The sequence below is a fragment of the Sorex araneus genome, chromosome 1 (assembly GCF_027595985.1).
Source record: "Sorex araneus isolate mSorAra2 chromosome 1, mSorAra2.pri, whole genome shotgun sequence".
Classification (NCBI taxonomy): Eukaryota; Metazoa; Chordata; class Mammalia; order Eulipotyphla; family Soricidae; genus Sorex; species Sorex araneus.
This window is the reverse complement of record NC_073302.1, coordinates 210,837,847-210,851,573: the sequence shown is the minus strand read 5'-3', so window position 1 is coordinate 210,851,573 and position 13,727 is coordinate 210,837,847.

The following is a 13,727-nucleotide window of genomic DNA, read 5'->3' as shown; positions in this document are numbered from 1 at the left end:
TGTCAGTCAGGTGTGGTAGGTAAAATTTTATTTCTGAATGATCTTGACTTGACTGTAGATTTACCTCAGAGGTGAAGAATCTGGTCAAACTGGCCTGTGCCACCTGGGCCTAGAAGAGTTTCGCACTAAGCCTTCAATGGCCTCTGGGTGAGGTTTGCTTTTTCTAAGAATCAGGAGAGCTTCATTTTTGTCACACACACATATATGTTAAAATCACCTCTTGGATTGTGTTAACAAGCAAAATTTAACAGGTCTTGAATTTCCTGAGCATCTTCATGTTTAAGAACTGGGTGGAACAATAATGCAGCAGGTAGGGCACTCACCTTCTCTTGCCTTCAACTGACCGGGTTCAATCAATGGCATGCCACATGTCCCTGCAGCCCACCAGAAGTAATCCCTGAGCTCAGATCCAGAAGGAAGATCTGAGCACTGCTGAGTATGACCACAAACTCCAATCAAAAAAAATTGTGCCTACAAACTGAAATAGTATTGATTCTCCATTTACAATTTTAATCCAGTTTACTGTTTCACTGCACTGTGGAACTGTGTATGTGAAAAGTTAAACTCGATGGAAGAAAATTTACTGTATCACTGTCAACCCGTTGATCATCGATTTGCTCGAGCAAGCCCAGTAATGTCTCCATTCGTTCTAGCCCTGAGATTTTAGCAGCCTCTCTTTACTTGTCCTTCCCAAAGGTGCCACATTAGAGACTCTTCAGGGTCAGGGGATGAGACCCATCATTGTTACTGGTTTTGGCATACGAATACACCATGGGATCTTGCCAGGCTCTCTGATGTGGGCAGGAAACTCTTAGTAGCTTGCAAGGTTCTCCGAGAGGTAGAACTAAGCTATCAGATGAGTGGTAATATGCTTCCAGGAAGAAAATCATTTTGTATATTTTGTTGCTATTGTATTGATTTTGCTGAAAACAATCTCCTAGATCTTGGGAGTACTCTAAAAACATTATGGAATGATCAAAGAAATGAATAAATGTTGTTCCTGAAACTAGCGTGATTGTTGCCCCTGTTCTGGTACTTATTTTATTTTTTTCAATGATTTTGATTTATCAGCTAAGTCAGTGAGTTTTCTAGCATTGAGTTTTCTGTATCCTTCTTGGATTCCTCTCTTTGCCTATCCTGTAGTAACTGAGAAGGGTATATTGAACCTCAATAATTTAAGAGCCTATGCCTCTGAGATATATGTCAAATTAATTTTTCCATTTTATTTATTTTTCATTAAAATGTGCTTAATTTTTAAAATGATCCTTTTCCATCTTTTTAAAATGCCCTACTTTTTTTTTTTTTTTTGCTGTGTTCCAAAGCACCTCGTTTACTTTATATTTATGTTGGTTTTCTATTTGCCCTGATCCTTTTTGCATTGATGTTATACAATGGTCCAGAGAGATAATACAGTGGATAAAGTGTTTGCCCCACACATGGCTGACTCCGGTTTAATCCCTGGCAGCACTATATATCCTTGCCAGGAATGATTCCTGAGCACAGATCCAGGCTTAATCCCTGAGCACAACCAGATATAACCCCCCAAAAAACAACAAAATTATTAAATTGTAGGTATTTACAATTATATTTAAGTTATATGTAGGTGATCTAGTTATATTCATTTCACACTTATTTTATATCAATATTTTTGATTGATAAAATCTGAGGTAAATAATGTTTTATAAAATTACAAATTATAATTAAATACCAGTGCTCTAAAAAGTCATTGAGCAATAATTTTTCTGTTGTATAGATTCTTAATTTAAAAATTTTCTCATTATATGCATTTCTTTTTATCTATAGTCAGGAAGATTTTATGAAACCTCCCTTAAAATATAACTCTTGTAGTTCATCTAAGATTCAGCCATGCAAAACAAATGCTTTACTGTTGTTCTGCAGCCATCTTTACGCCTTCATATTTCCGTTATTTAAGTTCCCCATAGACAACAGTTACTGTAACATATTATTTTGATATTTATTTGCATTTCCTCTAATCTGTGTTCTTTTGTGCCTTCTCTTCTTCCTTCTCCTCCTCCTCCTCACATTCCTTTCCCTCTCCCTCTACCTCTCCTTCTAATTTGTCTTCATATTCATCTTCTTTATTGTCTTCTTCTCTTTCTCCTCCTCCTCCACCTTTCTCTTCCTCTTCTTCTTTTCTTCTTTCTTTTCTTTCCTCTCTCTTCCCCTCTCCTCCACAAGATAAATTCTTCACTTGTATCACTTGTGTCACTTGTCATTTTGTTGCTCATCAATTTGCTCGAGCAGGCACCAGTAATGTCTCCATTCATCCCTGTCCTATGCTAGTGTAGCCCAATGGCGTCTGTTCACTCCAGGAACACAAAGAGCCTCAAACTGTTCATTCAGGGTCTTGACAAAGAAGGCTGACCATCTCGTAGGTAGGCGGACAGGTGTACTTTTGACGTCCCTTGGAATCCAGTCGGTAACAGCTCTAGTCCAGCAGTCATCTCCAAATCACATTTTGTGTCTGGTCCATCTGATTTTTGATGCCATGGAAAATGAGACAGCATCCGTGATTCTTGACCATCGATGGAGGTTGGAACTCCAGATTCCTTCTCTTACTTGAGTGAAATGTGATACTCCTAGCATAGCTCTTTACATTCCTCTTTGGGATACCAGAATAGTGTTCTCATCCTGTTTTTGTAAGGCCCAGGTCTCTGAGACATATGTTAGTGCAGGAAGAATGGTGGAGTCGAAAAGATGTGCCCAGAGCTGGAGCTTCTTCATCCTCTTAACCACTTCTTTGATCCTCTTGAAGGTGTTTCACAATGCTCTCTTCTGCTCAGCTCAGGTGCCAGGTCATTCATCATATTGAGTTCTCGACCTCAGTGCACCTAGCTGCTGCATTTGGAGATGTTTGTTCTGTTGAGAGCAAGTTGAGCATCAGGAACTAGTCCATTTCTCATGAACACTGTCTTTGTGAGATTCAGCTGCAGTCCAACCTTTCCACACTCACTCACGGTTGAAGTCGGCCAGCATTTTTGTCTCTTGGCTAATGTTTGGTGTTATTAGAATGATGTCATCAGTGAAGTGGAGGTGGTGTAGTTGCCGACCGTCTATCTTCACTCCTATTTCTTCCCATTCCAGTTATCACATGTTGTTCTCGAGGGTGGCACTGAAGAGGTTTGGTGAAATAGTGTCACCCTGCCGAACCCCTCTCTATACTTCCTTGTAGAAGGGTGAGACCCTGGTGGTGAATCCATAATACAGCTGGCAGAGGATCCTGATGGACTGAGTTTGAACGCCCTGTTTGTCTCAGGCTCCAATGACTGCTTCAGTCTCAACAGAATCAATAAATTCTTACAGCTTTATTTTTATGTAATCAAATAAGTTCCATTTTATTACCTGATTGATTTAACTGATTGGTTTTGAATATTGTTTTTTCATCTCTTGCTTCATGACTTCTAAAAGAATCCAGATAAATGTGGAACTCAGGAAGGTCTTTTCACCTTGTCCCCTGGAATATGATCATTGTAAGTAGGAAAATCTCCTAATATCTTTTCTGTGAACTACTGGTCCCCCTCTACTCCTTGTATCTATTTATGTCCATAATCTAGCTCTATCTAAATTGAGTTTTTTTTTAACTTATTCCCACTTGTATCCTAGCAGTATAACTAGGGAAGGTCTATATACTATCACTATATACTAAAAGGAAGGTCTAGCAGCCCAGCAAAAATCCTTTTCACACCAAAATTGTCCATTTCTATTTTCAGATGCCATGCCATTCCAGCCCCTTTGAGATTTATTGCTGAGAAAGTCACAGTATAAAAGTTATGTGTTATACTATTCTGGAGCAAAGACACATTATGCAAAACAGATTCAGTTCTTACCCCCATCCCTATCTTTAACCTTAAGTCCCATCTTTTAGTGTAGAATGAATACAACTTTTAGGGAGGGACAATCTCATTAAGACATATCCAGCTGGGTAAATTTAGTAATTTTCCCTAGGAGCATGGAAATAAAGGACCCCTAAAAAGGTAATTTCTCAAATGTAAATCGAAGTGTTTTATCTTACAGTGCTTTAGCAATTGGATAATGCTAGGTTTGGCATACCATCCCTCTACATTTTGCTGGCAGATAGTTTTTCACTGGAGTCTCCTCGCATACTCCTCTCGGTCTATTTACATAAGCTCATGGAAGCGCCCTACTCAAGTGGCATTGCATTCACAGTCTGGTAAGCTGTGAGCATTATTAGTGTGAGCTTCCATACATTTTTTCCAACCTTCCCCAGGAAGGGCAAACCTCCCAGGGTGAGAGATAATTCTGTTTTTATGAACACTCCTGCTGAATTGTGTGGCATTGCGTGTGATTTTACTGAAATGGTGCAAGTCAGTTGTGTGCTTCTATACCTCTAATGCGCTCACAGAACACAAGAGGACACAAAAATAAATGTTCTTTATGAGACAAATAGCCAGAATTTGTACATTTTAGACTAAGCAAGCATGTAGAATTGTGGCAATTCTGAATGTTTATTTAGATTTACTTGTTCAGAAGACATTAGATGTCAAATATAAAAGAAATAATGCAGAAAAAGAGATTGAAAGGAAATAGAAGTCAGCAGAGAAGAATATTTTCAAAACTCAGTTTTTATAATGCTTATTTTATTATAATCTATTTTAAACTGTAAATATATATACATATATATGGAAAATCACATTATGAAATCATTAACAGCTCTTCCTCTGTTACGTCTCTGGAGTAACTTCAGTTTACCATACATTAGATTTGTCATTTTAGAGTGACAAAGGGACATTTTGATAGAATTCTTGCCTTGTATGAAAATTGCAAATTAAATATACTTTAATTTAGTTGGTATGAATCTTAAGATATTAAATTATTTGTATCTCTGCCCCTCTCCCCCCCACCCCATGAGGCCCTGAGTTGCCCCCCACTAACTGTTCCTTCCGCTCCTGAATGGCCATGATCCCAGAGGCACACAAACCAATCTCAGAACCCAGTGGCTTTTGGCAAAAATCCCTCCAGACTTATTACTTAAATATCAGAAATCCCAAATCATATGCTCTTAATAATCAGCAATAGAAAACAAATTATCTAATGATGACTTTCTTGCAGGTCTGATTGTTGGGGAAAATTCCAAATAATAACGGTGGATCTTTTGTCGAAATATTGAATGTGATCAAAATGAAGAGAGTAAAGAGGATTATCTTCTTCCAAACAAGCAGGGGGAGGCGTGAGGTGGGAGATATACTGGGGTTCTTGGTGGTGGAAAATGCCCTGGTGAAGGGATGGGTGTTTGATCATTGTATGACTGAGACTTAAACTGGAAAGCTTTGCAACTGTTCTCATGGTGATTCAATAAATTAAAAAAATATATATTTGCATCTCTTTCCATTTACTAACTAATTGTATGTTTTATTAGTATAGAACAATCACCTCCCATGTACTAATAAAATAATGGTGAACATAATCATACATTTCTAGTAAACTTTTTTATAAAGGAACAAGACAAATTTAGAATTTTCTTTGATTTGGGGGACTAGAGTGATAGTACAGCTTGTAAAGTGCTTTCTTTGTACATGGCCAAATCATGTTCAATCCCCAGCAATCTATGTAGTCCCTGAGTCCTACAAGGTGTGATCCCTGACCACAGAGCCAGGTGTAAGTCCAGAGCACGGCTCTGTGCCCTTCTCCCCCGAGAAAAACAGAACAACAAAACAGAGTAATCCTTGATTTTCTTGTTGTACTCATCATTCAAATTCTCCTCTTTCCAAAATAAAAATGTCCATTTACATAGAAATATATATATATTTCTATATATATTTCAAACTACTGTTTTCAGGCCAAAAGTTTACTTTAAATTTGTTGCTTAAAAATAGTCAATGATGTTAGCTGACCAATTTGCCCAAATACTAATGTTTCACTGTAGCACTGTCATTCTGTTGTTCATCAATTTGCTCGAGCAGGCACCAGTAATGTCTACATTGTGAGGCCTGTTGTTACTGTTTTTGGCATATCGAATATGCCACGGGTAGCTTGCCAGGCTCTTCTGTGCAGACAGGATACTCTCAGTAGCTTGCCGGGCTCTCTGAGAGGGACAGAAGAATTGAACATGGGTTGGTCTCATGCAAGGTAAATGCCCTACCCTCTGTGCTATCACTGCAGCATTAACATGTATTTGATGTTACTCATTTATTAATATTGTACTTAATCTATGTGTTTTTCCACTTGCCTTTTACTATTTCCTTCTCCCACTCTAAACTAATCTCTGTGAGAAGAAGAAGAAGAAGAAGAAGAAGAAGAAGAAGAAGAAGAAGAAGAAGAAGAAGAAGAAAATGAAGAAGAAGAAGAAGAAGAAGAAGAAGAAGAAGAAGAAGAAGAAGAAGAAGAAGAAGAAGAAGAGAAGGAGGAGGAGGAGGAGGAGGAGGAGGAGGAGGAAATTCTTGCATTTTGAATGTCAGAAATAGAAGAAAGCTATGTATTTACATATTATTATACAATTTTAAAAGAGATAATACCACTGCAGAAGATAGGAGAATGGGAAAGTCTATATTCAGGACAAACTAGCAAATAGCAGATCAGTCACAGAAGGAAGTGTGTAAAGGAGCAACTTACAAGAAGTAACCCATAAGAATACGGAGTGCGGTATATAGACTTTCTGTATTTCATAGGTTAAAACTGCAAGCTACTGCATGGTGCCTTTTCTCAGTCTCCTTAACTTATTTACATTACTTTTCTAATTATGTCCCTCTGTGCATCTCAATCATGAGACCATTGACATTTAGGGCCAAATAATTCTCTGTTGTGAGGTGCTGCCCTGTATTATAGGCTATTTAGCAGCATCCCCAGCCTCTCCTTTCTAGCCATCACCAACCTCCAACTGGACTATTCATAAAAGTCTCAAAATGTTGTTAAGTAGCGCCTGTGGATGAAATTGCCTTGATAGTGGACCACAGCTCTTCACTAAGTTTAGGTTTACTTATTTCTACCAATACAATTTCTCGTAACAAAATTCATCAAAGTATTTGGGAAGTAGTATATGGCTTGTTAATACTTTTTAATTTATAATAATAAATACAGTGGATAGGGCATTTGCCTTGCACACAGCTGACAGGGGTTTGATTCCTCTGCCCCTCTCAGAGAGCCCAAAAAGCTACCAAAAGCTACTGAGCATATCTCGCCCACACGACAGAGCCTGGCAAGCCACCCATGGCGTATTCGATATACCCAAAACAGTAACAACAAGTCTCACAATGGAGACATTACTGGTGTTGCTCGAGCAAATCAATGAGCAATGGGATGACAATGATGACAGTGACAGTGATTATAAAATAAAGGGATCTGGGATCTAGGAAGGAGGGGCTAGGAAGAATGTGTGAGATGGGAGAGACGAGAAATTGAATAAACAACAACTAATCAGCAACCAGGTTGGTCCTCTTTCTTCCTTCACCTGCCCATCACCAACAGCCATTGTAATCCAGTCCACACACAGCAGCTCGAGAGCACTGAACTTGGGCGGCAAGAGAGAAATGCCTGGAGATCCCTCGACAAACACACACCCTTCAGTGCATGTATTTTTTTTACAGCTGAATCTCGGCAGAATCTCCTGCCCCGAGTCACACTGTCTTCTCCTCATCCCCCATCCCACCCGGAGCCCCTTGGAGGGGGATGGGTTGAGTTTCCCTCCCTTCCCCAAGCAGAAACCCAGCAGCCAAAAACCCCCAGAACCCAGCCAGAGCCACGCTCAAGGCCACTCTCCACATGCTCAGACAAGCTTTAACCATGACGGAATGAACAGAGGAACCCAGGTGTGTGGGACTCGTGGCTGAGATTTCCAAGCCTGCTCAGATTGGGACTGGGCCTCCTCCACCCAGATCCCCAATTTTCCAGTAGCTTGGCAGGCACACCCACAAACTGCACCTGGCACTATGTTATGTCATCAATAGCCAAGATCCAGAGGATATAAAACAAAACTCCCAGGAGAGAGTGATGCACAATCTCACACTGCAGAGACTAGCAAGCTACCCTTGGTGTATTCGGTATGCCAAGAACAGTACCAATAATGGGCTTCATTCCCCTGACCCTGAAGGTGACAAGGATGAATGGAGATGTTACTGGCACCTACTCGAGCAAATTGATGAGCAAAGGGACAACAGTGATAAAGTGATGTTTATTGTCACACAGGTGGTGCTCAGTGATTATTCCTGGCTCTGTATTCAAAAATCACTCCTGGTGAGCTCCATGTGATTCTAGGGATCAAACCCAAGTTGGCCACTTGCAAAGAAGTGTCCCGCCTATTGTCCCATGGTTCCAACCAAATGATTTTTCAGTCAAAATTGGGCTGCTTATTTTTTCATATATGTAGATGTCAACATTAGTGAACAGTTTTATAAGTTCATGCAAACTATTTATTTACTTATTAATTTTTAATTTTATTGAATCATCATGAGATAGTTACAAGCTTTCACGTTTGGGTTACAATCTCACAATGATCAAACATCTATCCTTCCACCAGTGCACATTCCCTACCACCGATATCCCAGGTATAACCCTCCTTTCCCACTCTCCCCCTGCCTTCACGCAGACAATATTCCCCATATTCTCTTTCTACTTTTGGGCATTATGGGTTAAGTTCTTGCAAATTTTTAAAACATAAGCAAAATACAACTCTATTTTGTTGTTGTTGTTGTTGTTGTTGTTGTTGTTGTTGTTGTTACTGCAACTATTCTGTTAGCAACCCTGTAAGAGAATGTCTTTATTAGTTACTACAGAAGTTGCATGTAGTGTTTCTCCCTTTGGGTCATTAATGGTGATTGCAATATTATAGTAATCTCAGAGAAAAGAGAAGCCCCATCCTACCCAATAATAATCAAGGCCCTAACTTGATGGTCCAACTAGATCTCTCCTTCATATTTGAGATGGTAGCAGAGAAGTGACATTGTGGACTTCTTCAAGATTTTTCTGTCACCATCTATTTCCCTTTCTTTTCTAGTATTTTCTTACCTCTGATCAGTAGGACTGGGGGTTAGTAACAAACTATAGGGAAAGACAATAGGCCTACACCAGTGCACTTTCCCCACCACCAATATCCCTGGTATACGCCCCCTTTTCCCACCCTCCCTCTGCCTCCATGGCAGACACTATTCCCCATACTCTCTCTCTACTTTTGGGCTTTATGGCTTGCAATACAGACACTGAGAGGTCATCATGTGTGTAAAAACACAAAAAAGAAAAGAAAAGGAAGGGGAGAGGAGCGTCTCACCGCACCGCGCCGGGCCCTGGGTACAGGGCAGCGGCGCTGTCTCTCCCACCACCCGAGTTCAGTAGTCTCCAGCTGCTTCCCCACCCTGGGGAGGTTGATTGCAATGACGAGGCAGGTGAAGAAAGGAACGGAGGCAAGCCGGTTGGTCTCAGTTGCAGTTTATTCCATTCCCATCTCCATTTTCCTCTGATTCTCCTCCTGCTTCTTCCTCCCCCATCCTACTTTATTCTCTTTCTCTGGATCTCAATCTCGATCTAGCTTCTCCAGATCTGGCCCTGGGACTGGCCCTGGAATTTGAGAGCACTCACCCCCAGCCCCCTCTCACAGCCACCTTAAATCCCCCCGCATCTGTCTCCGGATGTGGTGGGCCAGGGGCTTATGCATAGGTGTGGTTACAATCAATAGGGGGTAAAGTTCTATCCCTTAGGGGGTGGTTTCACTAGGACAGAATCTCTCTCAGCAGGACATCCACCCAAGAGGGGAATCCCATGGGTGTGTTTCTCCTCTCTTCGTCCAACTAACATATAAGTATTCATATTATGAATCATTTTGTATGGACATAGAAAGAGATGCATTAAGCTTATAGAATTGCTCTCCCCGGTTCACTTTGATCTCAGACTACAGCGCTCAGGCCAGATTAGTCTTTCCTAGTCCTAGCAGGGCCCTAGTCTTGTCATTGCTTTTGGATCATGACATGACATGCCCATTACCAAGCTCTTAACATATAGTTAAGCACTAGGCGCTTTGGCCAGGCCCATCTCGATGCCAGGGTAGCACATAACTCACTGCTTGCCCTGGGTCCATCCCGTCCCTGGTCAGGACCCTGCTTTTGCAGGTGCTAGCAAGCAAAGGCAGCTGGGGCTTAAGTCCAGAAAGCAGATGCCCGGGAGTGAATAATATTTGAAGCCAATTAAATCCCATGTTACCAAAGCATATTAATAAATGTCTTTCTTTGTCCACACAAAAAGGATATTGTTTTAAAGTAAACTATTCAAAGACATAAGAGAGGAGAAAGACAATATTAACTTACAATACAAGTACACTGTCCTAGCAAGTTCTGAGCTTACCAATTAACAGAGTCTGATTAGGGGAAGAACACAGATAAACTGGTAGGAGTGGTTACAGATAAACAAAGGAACGGGAGTGACTCAGGAGCACTTTGATGGGTGTGACTGATAAACCTAAGCTCCTAGTGGCAAGGGGAGCAGGACAAACCAATGATATCCAACAATCATGTTTGGTCCATTATCTACTTGTGTGATTGTAACCCAAACATGAAAGCTTGTAACTATCTCACGGTGAGTCAATAAAATTAAAAAATATACACATTTATATTAAATGGCATTAGATGTGAAAAAAACAATAGGCCTATGCAAATTAACTCCTGAGCCATTAACTCCTGTCATTGACATTTTCTGGGTGACAGACACTAGGAACCTTTATCGCATGAAAACATCTTAAATTCTTTCTGTCTGCAGAGTCCCCAAGGCAAAATTATGTAGGTTGGATATTGCATCTTTATACTAAGTTGCTATATGTCTCCATTGAGTATTTTAGCATCCTCTTCTCCCCAAACCTCCATACAGTCCCGGTGCTTAGCCAGATATTGCCCTCACAGGGACTTGCCTGACAGACCATCCACAGCAAGGATACGAAGTTATGGGAACACCCTCTTCTCTTTTCTATTTAGCTCAGATATGATCTCTGGAGGTACACACAGCATATATATAGCTTAGGGGAATTGGGGAGTGCAGATGCAATTCCAGTCTAGTCACCTTTCTAATACTGCAGATGAAAACAAATATGAAGCATACACGGGCATTCTGTATGTTCCAAAGAAATACTATACCAGAGACATCAGATAGTCTAGTGTGTAAGGCGCTTTCTCTGCACGGAGTGACCCAGACACCACACATGGTCCCTTGTTCATAGTAAGTGATCCCTAAGCACAGAGCCAGGAATAACTCTGGCGCACTTCTGGGTTTAATAAAATTAATACTATCATTAATATATATCATTAATAAAACATACTTATTTAAATAGACTATAATGAGGCTCTAGTTAGATGCCCAATCTCGCTCTTTGAAGAAGTGCAAAAGGAGTCTAGTAACTCTTTATGAAACTCACCCTATAATGGTCTTCGTTATTTTTTCTTTTCATTATTTATCTATTTATTTTACCATATTACAGAATTTCAGATATACAGATTAGATCTCTCTATATCTAAATATTTCATTGAACCCCCAAAATTCTAGTGCCACCCACCATCAAAATTTCATTAGTCATTAGTTCTATTCCTCTTTCTATCAACTTACAATGGTTTTTACTATCTAGGACCTAGTTGTGTTTTGTGGGTTTTACGTTTTCAAGTTTGTTCAGTTTAGTAAATAGTACTAGTAGTATACATATGAGTATAGATCAACTAGTAATATGTCCTTCTCTTCCTTATATCATGCACCACAACCATCTCATAGTCCATATATTAAAAATCTTATTTTAATTTTCAGCTTTGAGTTTGCTTGAATCTCAAAGGTACGGATCTTCACATATCAGGAAACTGGAAGTCCCAGATCATTATTTTAATGGTTGCTCCAGAGTAGCTTGTTTAACTCAAATTTAATTTGATGTTTGATATTAATCTATGTTCTACTGTCCAATTTCTATTTTTATGATATAGTTATTTATTACCTAAGATTAATATATTCGCACATAAAGCCTACATTATTGTAAAATATACACCAAATATTTGAAATTTTTGATACCTTCTATGTAGCACTGTGCAGTGTTGTCCCATTGTTCATCAATTTGCCGGAGTGGGCACCAGTATGTCTCCATTTTGAGACTTGTTACTATTTTTGGCATATTGGATATGCCAGGGGTAGCTTGCCAGGCTCTGCAGTGTGGGCGGGATACTCTCGGTAGCTTGCCGGGCTCTCCGAGACGGACAAAGTAATTGAACCCGGGTCGGCCACGTGCAAGGCAAATGCCCTACCTGCTGTGCTACAGTGCTTATCTTCTATAAAATTAACAACTTTCTAGCTGATAGTCAGGTTAATGTGAGATAAAATATTCTCTCTCTATAAACTCATTCTCGAAAACTTTGGGACAAATATTGTTTTTGTTTCTTTAATTTTAGTTAAATTATTTTTTTCTTATTGCTGAGCAATATTGAGTCAAACCCTATAAATGTTTGAGGTGTGCAGTTTTACTTCTTGACAACAGTACTGCCCCATAATTCTCACTGTTTCATATCTGATTACCATCCATACACCACTATTTCCTGTTCTACCAGACCTACAGTCTTCACCTCAAATGTCCAGAATCTGTTCTTAGCATTTAAGGATATGTTTTTTATTTTCTTCTTTCACTTTGCTTGTTTATACTCCACACAGAATTAAAATTACACAGCATATATTGTTTTTTCTTTTCTTACCTTTTTAACTTAGCACAACACTCCCAAGTGTTTGATAAAATTCAGAATCTGTTTATTATTAAACATTTCATTGAAAGTGGTAAAGTGGAAACATACCTAAGCACGGAAGATCCAGAGATGATAAAAAACATAAATAATATCATACACAGTGAAAAATGGAAAGATTTTCCTCTATTATCAGTAAAGAGACAAAGTTACCAATCTCACTGATATTATTTAGCATAGAATTAGAAGTGCTAACCAGAAAAATTAAGGTTAGAATAATAAATAAAATGTATGCAAATTGGAAAGGAATAAATAAAACAGCCACAGTATATGAATGGTTTGGTATTTTTTGGGGGGGTTTGGTATTTTTGGATCAAAATATATTTTTTGTTTTGGAGGGAGAGTTTCAAAGGATAGTTATTAAATTTTATTTAATGTTTTCTAGAATTTATCAATGAGGTCATGTGGTCTTGGAGTGTGTGTGTGTGTGTGTGTGTGTGTGTGTGTGTGTGTGTTGAGGCTATTTATTATTGTAATCTAATGTCTTACTATGTCGTTTTAATTTTAAGATTTAGTCTTGGTACACTACATGATTAAGAGTATCCATTTCTTTTAAGTTATCAAATTTATCGAAATACAGATTTTCATAGTAAATTTGTGAGATTATTTATTATATCTTATGCTATCTGTGTAACTTTCATTTCTGTTTTGAAAGACTCCAAACAGGTATTAGTTGTCAATTTTTTGCTTTATAAAAAAGATTCTCATTCTTTTACATGTATAACTGCTTTTATATAATTTCTATTCTGCTTAAGGATGTGTGTAATACATTTCCTTTTAGTCTTAGCTTGACTGTACTTCAAATATTTTATATGCAGTGATTTTAATTTGTATCCATATATTTTTTTCCTTTAGGTTTTTTTTTCACCTGAGTTGATCTTATTATTTATTATGGGGGGAGACTGAGTAGTTCATTAATTTAATTTTTACTTAGTCACTTTGAAATTACAAAGTTATTCATGACTGAGTTTCAGGGATACAATATTGCAACACTGATTCTTTCACCAGTGT